At 34.6% G+C, this 11,036-nt stretch overlaps 1 pseudogene; it reads left to right on the top strand.

The window, feature by feature from the left end:
* The first annotated feature begins 988 nt into the window (after positions 1–988).
* LOC124992577 (protein mago nashi homolog 2-like) lies at positions 989–1,411 on the top strand (annotated as a pseudogene).
* The last annotated feature ends 9,625 nt before the right edge of the window (positions 1,412–11,036 follow it).

Below are 11,036 nucleotides of genomic sequence, written 5' to 3'. Positions count from 1 at the left end.
GAAAACACAAGAAGTGAAAGATAACTACAATAAGGAGACTGAAATTCTGAAGAAGAATCCGTCAAAAATTCTCCAAATGCAAGAATCAATAAACCAAATTAAAAATTCAGTGGAAAGCATCAGCAATAGATTAGACCATTTGGAAGATAGATTTTCAGGTAACAAAGACAAAGCACATAATCTTGAAAATAAAGTTGATCATGGAGAAAAGATGTTAAGAGACCATGAACAGAATTTTCAAGAAATATGGGATAATATTAAAAGGTCAAATCTGAGATTCATAGAGATAGAGAAAGGCTCTGAAGTATAAACCAAAGGAATGAACAATTTTTCAATGCAATAATAACAATAAACATAAGAATGAAATGGAAAATCAAATACAAGAGGCATACAGGACTCCAAATATACAAAATTACATCAGAACTACTCCCAGGCACATTTTGAAAATGCCTAACATGCAAAATAAGGATAGAATTTTAAAAGTGGCTGGCAAAAAAATGACTGATCACATGTAGCGGTAAACCAATCCATATCTTAGCTGATTTTTCAACTCAGACCCTAAAAGCTAGGAGGCCTTGGATTAATATATACCAAGCTCTGAAAGAAAATGGATGCCGACCAAGAATCCTATATCCAGAAAAACCAAACTTCAGATTTGAAGGTGAGGAAAAAACTTTCCATTATGGACAAAAGTTAAAAGAATTCACAAGTAGAAAGTCAGCACCGCAAAACATACTCCATAAACTATTTCACGAAGAAGATATGGAGAATACAAAGGATAGCCAGCAGAGGGTGAAACTACACTAGAAGAATAGTATATCAGCAGAGAAGGTGATTCAACTTAAAAACTAGAGATAAATCAAAATGATAGGAAATAAAAATCATCTCTCAATAACACTGAATGTTAATGGACTCAACTCATCAACTCAAAGACCTAGGCTGGTATATTGGATTCAAAAACAAGACCCAGGGCATCCAGGAGACAAAAATGGCCATGGCTAGTGATTTCTACCTGCACCACTATATAGGGCACAAGGGCAAGTTTGGACACAAGTTTCTAGAATTCAAGTTTCGACCAGACAGAAAGCTTAGATATGCCAACAACAGCAATTACAAAAACTATGTCATGACCAGGAAAGAGGCATATATACATAAGAATGCAACGGAAGAACTGAAGAGAATTACTGATGACAGTGAAATTACAAAAGAAGATGATCCCTATGGCCTCCCCATGACAAGGTTGGGTGAAAGGAGCTTGAAATTGTAATTGTAGATGAACATATTTCTTTTACCACATCAAAAGTAGTCGAAGGATCCTGAAGGCATTCAAGTATTTGACTATTTGGTACAGGATTTGAAATGTTTAGTTTTTAGTCTCATTGGATTACACTTCAAGATTAAACCAATTTAACTTGTGTTTTTGAAGCAGTTTGCATATTTAATTAAAGGATAAGTAAGGGAGGGTTTATTTGCCATTACCAATATTGGGATTTTTATGAATGTGAAACAAAAAGTTTTCTTTTTTTGGTACATAAACTGAATATTGAAAATAAATGAATAGGCTTAATGGTTTTTCTCACTTAGGGTCAAGTGGGTTAGATGTCCCCACACACATTAAGTTCTGTAAGTAAAAGTCACTTTTTGTTGAAATTTTGTTCTAATAAAACATCAAATTCTGGGGAAAAAAAAAAAAAAAGACCTAACAACATGTTGTTGTCTTCAAGAGATTCACTTCATAGACAAAGACATCCACAGACTGAAGGCAAAAGGATAGGAAACAACTTATCATTAATATGGATCTCATAAACAAGCGGGGTTTCTATCCTTGTATCTGATAAAGTGGACTTCGAGTCAAAGTTAATCAGAAGAGACAAAGAAGGTCATTGCATATGACTTAAGGGAGTCATACAACAACAAGAAATAACAGTTGTAAATAGTTATGCCCCAAACATAAACGTCTATGTACATCAAACAAACCTCTTCAATATAAAAAATCAAATAGACCACAACACAATAACACTGGATAACTTTAGCATGCCTCTCTCATCCCTAGACAGATCATCCAAACAAAACTAAGTAAAAAAGCTACAGAACTAAAAAATACAATTAATAAGTTAAACTTGATAGACATATGTAGACTATTTCATCAATGACTGAATACACTTTATCCTCAGAAGCACATGGAACAGTTTCTAAAATAGACCATATTTTAGGCCATAAAGTAAATCTTAGCAAATACAAAAAAAAAAAAAAAAAAAGAAGTAATGCCCTGCATTGCATTCTATCAGTTCATAATGGAATGAAATTAGAAATCAAAAATAAGATACAAAATAGAAATTACTCTGACATTACTTGAACACTTAGAGACTAAATAATTCACTATTGAATGATGCATAGATAGCAGGAGAAATTTATTTCAGGGGTGAAATAAAAAATACTTAGGGGATAAAGGAGAATAGTGACACAACATAGAAAATCTCTGGGACACTATGAAGGAGGTTCTAAGAGGAAAATTCATAGCATTGAGCTCATCCATTAAAAGAATAGAAAGATACAATATAAATAATCTAGCATTACGTCTCGAGGCCCTAGAAAAAGAACAAATCAACACCTAAATCAGCAGAAGTCAGGAAATAATTAAAATCAGAGCTGAAATAAGTGAAATCAAGAGAAAAATAATTCAAAAGATTAATGAATCAGAAAGTAGGTTCTTTGAAAGAACAAACAAAATTGACAAACCCTTAGCCAAGTTACCTAAAAGAGAGAAAACTCAAATTGTTAAAATCTGTGATGATAATGGAAATATCACCATAGACACTACTGAAATACAGAGGATAATTGGAAACTACTTTGAAAATTTATACTCCAATAAGCTAGAAAATATTGAAGACATCAACAAATTCCTAGAGACATATGACCTAGCCAAATTGAACCAGGAGGATGTAGAAAATTTAAAATATTAATTTCAAATAATGAAATTTAAGAAGCCATTGAAAACTTACCAGTGAAGAAAATCCCAGGATTAGATGCATTCTCAGCAGAGTTTTAGAGAAGAGCAAATACCAATCCTCCTCAAATTATTCCATGAAATAGAAAAAGAGGAAACTCTTCCAAACACATTCTATGAAACTAGTATCACCCTGATTGCAAAGCCAAAGACACATCAAGCAAAGAAAACTTCAGACTAATATCCTTGATGAACATAGTGCAACAATTCTCAATAAAATACTGGTAAATTGCATATAAGAACACATTAAAAAGATAGTGCACCATGATCAAGTGCAAAGTTGGTTCAACATATGGAAATCAAATAAATGTAATTTATCACATAAATAGACTTAAGAATCATACAATTATCTCAACAAATGCAGGAAAAGCATTCAACCAAATATAGCATTCATTCATGATTAAAACACTAGCAAAAGTAGGGATGGAAGGACTATACCTCAAAATTGTAAAAGCTATATATGACAAACCCAAGGACAACATCATTCTAAATGGAGAAAAACTTAAAGCATTCCCTCTAAAAACAGGAACAAGACGAGGATGCCCACTTTCACCACTTCTATTCAACATATTCCCTGAATTTCTAACCAGAGTAGTTAAGAAAAAGAAAGAAATTAAAGATATATGAACAGGAAAAGAAGAGCTAAAACTATCTCTGCCCACAACATGATTCTATATTTAGAAATTCAAACTACTCCACCAGAAAACTCTAGAACTCATAAATGAATTCAGCAAAGTAGCAGGATACAAAATTAATAGTCATAAAATCTATTGCATTCCTATACTCCAATGATGAAGCAGTTGAAAGAGAAATTAGGAAAACCATCTCATTCATAATGGCTTCAAATAAAAAGAACAACTAAAAACCTTGGGAGTCAATCCAACAAAAGAGGTGAAAGACTCTACAATGAAAACTACAGAACACTACAGAAAGAAATTGAGGAAGACCTCAATATTGTCAAAAATGGACATACTACCAAAAGTGCTTTACAGATTCAATGCAATTTCCAACAAAATTCCAATGATGTTCTTCATGGAAATGAAAAAGCAGTCATGAAATTCATTTGGAAAAATAAGAAACCCCAGAACAGCAAAAACAATTCTTAGAAAAGCAAAGTAGGAGGCATTGAAACATCAGACCTTAAATTATACTACAGAGTTATAGTAACAAAAGCAGCATGGTATTGGCAACAAAACAGGCAAGAATACCAATGGAACAGAATAGAAGACATAGAGAGAAACCCACAAAATCATAGTTACCTTATACTAGACAAAGGTGCCAAAACATATATTGGAGAAAAGATAGCTTCTTCAACAAATGTTGCTGGGAAAACTGGAAATCCATATGTAGAAAAATGAAATTAAACCCCGATCTCTCACCCTGCAAAAAACTCAATTCAAGGTGAATCAAGGACCTAGTATTAGACTAGAAACCTTGCACCTAGTAGAATAAAATGTAGACCCAACACTCTAACATACCAGCTCAGGGAATGATTTCCTTAACAAGACTCCAAAGTACAAGAAGTAAAATCAATAATAAAAGGAATGGCGCCCACCCCGAGGTCAGATCCAGTGCTGAGCCCCCCAGCCCGCCCCCACACTGAGGACGGAGGCTGGTAGCTGAGCCTGCCTACCTGTGCCCCTACTGCTGAGAGACACTGTGCCTGTCTCCGTGCTGACTCAGTGCACCCTTGCTGGGGTTCCCCAGCTTCTTTGGAGGCTGGTGCAGGCATTTTGAATTATTCCTGAGGGCATGGCCATCATCATTGGAAGGACAGCTCTCTTCCTGAGACACCTACAGGAGACTGGAGTCACTTTCACAGGTACCTCTATTTACTCACTGATATCCTACACCCTTTCCCATCCTCTTGTTCACATCTAGAAATACTGTAAATAGAAATTGAACTGATCCTGTTCATTACAATAATGTTAAAGTCTTTATAGGGGCTGTCTGGTTCAGGGCTGCATTTTCTCTGTATTAGATGCTACAGGTATTGATCTCCCCTTCAAAGGAGAGGTAGTGGAAAACTGCCAGAGGAGAACTTCAGTATCTCTGCTCTTCACTGCTAGAGGGGAATATATAGAAAAAATATGAAAAAACAGGGGAAGAAAGTGTCCCTAAAAAACCAAGATGCTATTGTGATAGAATCCAATGACAGCATGGCAGTAGAAATGACAGAAAAAGAGTTTAGAATCTGCATGGTTTAGATCTTCATGATCCATGAAGCAAAAGACGAGATAAGAGAGCAAATGCAGGCAATGCATGCCCATTCTAGTAAACAGTTAAAAGAGCAAATGCAGGAAGCAAAAGAACATTTCAATAAAGAGATAGAGATTCTGAAAACAAAAAAAAACCAGAAATACTTGAAATGAAAGAAATAATAAACCAAATTAAAAACTCAATAGAAAGCATCACCAACAGAATAAATCTCATGGAAGACAGAATCTCAGACAATGAAGACAAAATATTTAATCTTGAAAATAAAGTTGAACAAATTGAGAAGATGTTAAGAAGTCATGAACGGAGACTCCAAGAATTATGGGATATCATGAAAAGACTGAATTTAAGAATTATTGGGATTGAGGAAGGCACAGAGATACAAACCAAAGGCGTGAACAACCTGTTCAATGAAATAATATCAGAAAATTTCCCAAACCTGAAAAATAAAGTGGAAAATCAAATACACCAGGTGTACAAAATTACAACAGATCCACACCAAGACACATTATAATGAAAATACCTCACATAGAAAATAGAGATAGGATTTTAAAGGCGAGAGAAAAGCATCAGATTACATATAAGGGGAAACCAATACAGATATCAGCAGATTTCTCAGTCCAGACTCTAAAAGCAAGAAGGGCCTAGGACAATATATTTCAAGCTCTGAAAGAACATCAATGCCAACCAAGAATCCTATACCCAGCAAAACTAACCTTCAGATTTGACGATGAAATAAAATCTTTCCATGATAAACAAAAGTTAAATGAATTTACTAATAGAAAACCTGCCCTACAGAACATTCTCAGCAAAATATTTCATGAGGAGGAAGTGAAAAGCAACAATACAAATCAGCAAAGGGAGAAACTACCCTAAAGGAAAAGTCAATCAAAGGAGAAACCAAGTCAAGTTAAAAACCAAAAATAAGCCAAAATGACCAGGAATACAAATCATATCACAATAATAACCCTGAATGTCAATGACCTAAACTCAATAATCAAAATACATAGACTGGCAGATTGGATTAAAAAGAAGGACCCAACAATATGTGCCTTCAAGAGACTCATCTCATAGAAAAAGACATCCACAGACTAAAGGTGAAAGGGTGGGGAAAAACATACCATGCACATGAGCCCATTAAAAAGGTAGGGGTCTCCATCCTCATATCAGATAAAGTGGACTTCAAATCTAAGTTAGTCAGAAGGGATAAAGAAGGACATTTCATACTGCTTAAGGGAAGCATAAAACAGCAAGATATAACAATTTTAAATATTTATGCTCCAAACAATGAGCATCTATGTATATCAAATGAACCCTTCTCAATTTTAAGAATCAAATAGGCCAAAACACATTAATAGTGGGGAACTTTAACACACTGCTTTCACCACTGGATACATCTCTAAACAAAAACTGAACAAGGAAACCATAGAACTAAATAATACAATCAATGATATAGACTTAATGGATATTTACAGAGTATTTCATCCATCATCGAGCAAACGTACTTTCCTCTCAGCAGCTCATGGATCCTTCTCCAAAACAGACCATATGCTATGCCACAAAGAAGTCATTAGTAAATACAAAAAAATAGAGAGCCTACCCCATATTCTATCAGATCATAAGGGAATGCAATTAGAAATGAACAATAAAATAAAAAACAAAAACTGCTCATACACCTGGAGACTGAATAATATGCTACCGAATGATGCAATGATAACAGAAGACATCAGGGAAGAAATAAAAAAAACTCTTAGAGGTAAATGAGAACAATGACACAACATACCTAAATCTCTGGGACACTCTGAAAGCAGTACTAAGAGGAAAGTTCATTGCACTGAGCTCATACATTAAAAAAAAGTCAACAACTAAATGACCTAACATTACATCTCAAAGCCCTAGAAAAAGAAGAACAGATCAACACCAAAAATAGTAGAAGACAGGAAATAATTAAAATCAGAGTTGAAATCAATGAAATTGAAACAAAAGAAACAATTCAAAAAAGTGACAAAGCAAAAAGTTGGTTCTTTGAAAAAGTAATCAAAATTGATAAACTCCTAGCCACACTAACAAAGAGAAGGAGAGAGAAAACTTAAATCACTAGCATTCGTGATGGAAAAGGAAAAATCACGACAGGCACCATTGAAGTACATAACATAATTAGAAGCTACTTTGAAAATCTATACTACAACAAAATAGAAAATATTGAAGACATTGACAAATTTTTAGAGACATATGATCCTCCCAAACTGAATCAGGAAGACATACACAATCTAAACAGATCAATTTCAAGTACCGAAATAAAAGAAGCCATCAAAAGCCTACCAACCAAGAAAAGCCCAGGATCAGATGGATTCTCAACCGAATTCTACAAGACCTTAAAGAAGAACTGATACCAATACTTCTCAAAGTATTCCAGGAAATAGAAAAGGAGGGAACCTTTCCAAATTCATTCTATGAGGCTAGGATCACTCTGATACCAAAACCAGACAAAGACACATCAAGGAAAGAAAACTTTAGACCAATATCCCTGATGAACATAAATGCAAAAATACTTAACAAAATACTGGCAAATTGCATACAAAAATATATTAAAAAGATAGTGCATCATGATCAAGTGGGGTTTATCCCAGGGATACAAGGTTGGTTCAACATCCAGAAATCAATAAATGTAATTCATCACATCATTAGGCTTAAAGTTAAGAATTGCATGATTATGTCAGTAGATGCTGAGAAAGCATTTGATAAAATACAGCATCCCTTCATGCTTAAAACACTAGAAAAAATAGGAATAGTAGGCACATACCTCAACATTGTAAAGGCTATCTACGCTAAGCCCATGGCCAACATCATTCTTAATGTAGAAAAACTGAAAGCATTCTCTCTAAAAACTGGAATAAGACAGGGATGCCTTCTTTTGCCACTTCTATTCAACATCATCCTTGAAACACTTGCCAGAGCAATTAGACAGAACAAAGAAATTAAAGGAATACAAATAGGAAAAGGAGAACTAAAGCTGTCACTATTTGCTGATGACATGATCCTGTATTTAGAAGATCCAAAAACTCCACTAGGAAACTTCTAGAACTAATAAATGATTTCAGCAAAGTAGCAGGATATAAAATCAATACGTGTAAATCTAATGCATTTCTATTCATAAGTGATGAATCCTCTGAAAGAGAAATTAGGAAAACTACTCCATTCACAATAGCCTCAAAAAAAAAAAAATACTTGGGAATTAATCTAACAAAAGAGGTGAAAAATCTGTGCAATGAAAACTACAGAACACTGAAGAAAGAAATTGAAGAAATCCTTCAAAGATGGAAAGATCTCCCATGTTCTTAGATAGGCAGAATTAACATTGTCAAAATGGCCATTCTACCAAAGGCACTATACAGATTCAATGCAATTCCAATTAAAATCCCAATGACATTCCTCATAGAAATAGAGAAAGCAATCATGAACTTCATCTGGAAGAACAAGAGATCTTGAATAGCCAAAACAATCCTGAGTAGAAAAAGTGAAACAGGAGGTATCACAATACCAGACATTAAACTATACTACAGAGCAATAGTAACAAAAACAACATGGTATTGGCACCAAAATAGACAGGCAGACCAATGGTACAGAATAGAAGATACAGAGACAAAAAACACATAAATACAGTCACCTCATACTAGACAAAGGAGCCAAGAACATACAGTGGAGAAAAGATAGCCTGTTCAACAAATGATGCCAGGAAAACTGGAAATCCATATGCAGTAAAATGAAATTAAACCTCTATCTCTCACCCTCCACAAAATTCAACTCAAAATGGATCAAGGACATAGGAATTAGACCAGAGATCCTGCACCTAATTGAAGAAAAAGTAGGCCTGAATCTTCATCATGTTGGCTTAGGATCAGACTTCCTCAACAAGACTCCCAAAGCACAAGAAATAAAAGCAAGAATCAATAAATGGGATGGACTCAAATTAAAAAGCTTTTTCTCAGCAAAGGATACAATCAAGAATGTGAAGAGAGAGCCTACAGAGTAGGAGAAAATCTTTTCCACACACACTTCAGATAGAGCACTTATCTCCAAAATTTATAAAGAACTTACAAAATTTTACACCAAAAATACAAATAATCCAATCAATAAATGGGCCAAGGAACTGGACAGACACTTTACAGAAGAAGACATACAGGCAATTAATAAATATATGAAAAAGTGTTCAACATCTTTAGTAATTAGAGAAATGCAAATTAAAACAACTCTAAGATTTCATCTCCAATTAGAATGGCTATTACCAAGAACACAAGCAATAATAGATGTTGGCATGGATGTGGGGAAAAAGGCACACTTTTACATTGCTGGTGGAGTTGCAAATTGGCGCAGCCACTCTGCAAAGCAGTATGGACAATCCTCAGAAAACTTGGAATGGACCCACCTTTTGACCCAGTTATCCCACTCCTCGGTTTATACCCAAAGGATAAAATCAGCATACTTCTGTAATGCAGTCACATCAATGTTTATAGCAGCTCAGTTCACAATAGCTAGATTGTGGAACCAACCTAGATGCCCTTCAACAGATGAATGGATAGAAACTGTGGTATATGTACACAATGGAATACTATTCAGCCATAAAGAAAAATAATATTATGGCATTTGCAAATAAAATGGATGGAGTCAGAGAATGCTAAGTGAAATAAGCCAATCCCAAAAAACCAAAGGCCAAATGTTTTACCTGATAAGTGGAGAATGATATATAATGGGGTGGGGGGGGTGGGGAGGGAGAGAAGAATGGGGGAACTTTAGATTATGTAGAAGGAAATGAGAGGGAGGTAGGTATAAAAAATGGTGGAATGAGACAGACATCATTACCATATGTACATGTATAATTACACAAATGGTATGAATCTACATCATGTACAACCATAGAAATGAAATGATGTACCCTATTTGTGTACAATGAATCAAAATGCAGTCTGTACAAAATTAAAAGATAAATTAAAAAATAAAAATTAAAAATTAAAAAAAAAAGAATGGCATCAAACTACATAACTACTTCACAGCAAAGGAAACAATCAAAAGCATGAAGAGAGACCCTACAGAAAGGGAAAAAATCTTTGCCACTTGCACTTCAGATAGGGCATTAATTTCCAGGATATATAAAGAACTCAAAACAACACCAAAAATAAAAATAATAATCCAGTCAAAAATTGGCAAAGAAACTGAACAGAGGCTTCACAGAAGAAGAAATAAGAATGGTTAACAAGGGGCTGGGATTGTGGCTCAGTCGTAGTGCACTTGCCTAGCATGTGTGAGGCACTGGGTTCAATTCTCAGCACCACGTATAAATAAATGAATAAAATAAAGGTCTATTAAAAGAATGGTTAACAAATATATGAAAAAATGCTCAACATCTCTAGCAGTTAGGGAACTGAAAATCAAAACTACAGTGAGAATTCATCTCACTCCAGTCAGAAGGACAATTATCAAGAATACAAGTAACAATAAATATTAGTGAGGATGTGGGGCAAAAGGTACACTCATATTGTTGTTGGGACTGCAAATTAGTGCAACCACTCTGGAAAACAATATGGTGACTCCTCAAAAAACTAGGAATGGAACCACCATTTGGCTCATTTGGCCCATAAATCCAAAAGATTTAAAATCAGCATACTTCAGGGATGCAGTCACATTAATATTTACAGCAGCACAGTTCACAATAGCTAAGCTATGGAACCAACCTAGGTGCCCTTCAACAGATGAATGGATAAAGAAAATATGGTATATATACAATGGAGTATATTACTAAGACATAAAGAAGAAT

This window comes from Sciurus carolinensis, chromosome 9 (assembly GCF_902686445.1).
Source record: "Sciurus carolinensis chromosome 9, mSciCar1.2, whole genome shotgun sequence".
Taxonomy (NCBI): Eukaryota; Metazoa; Chordata; class Mammalia; order Rodentia; family Sciuridae; genus Sciurus; species Sciurus carolinensis.
This window is presented reverse-complemented; position numbering and strand designations above follow the sequence as displayed.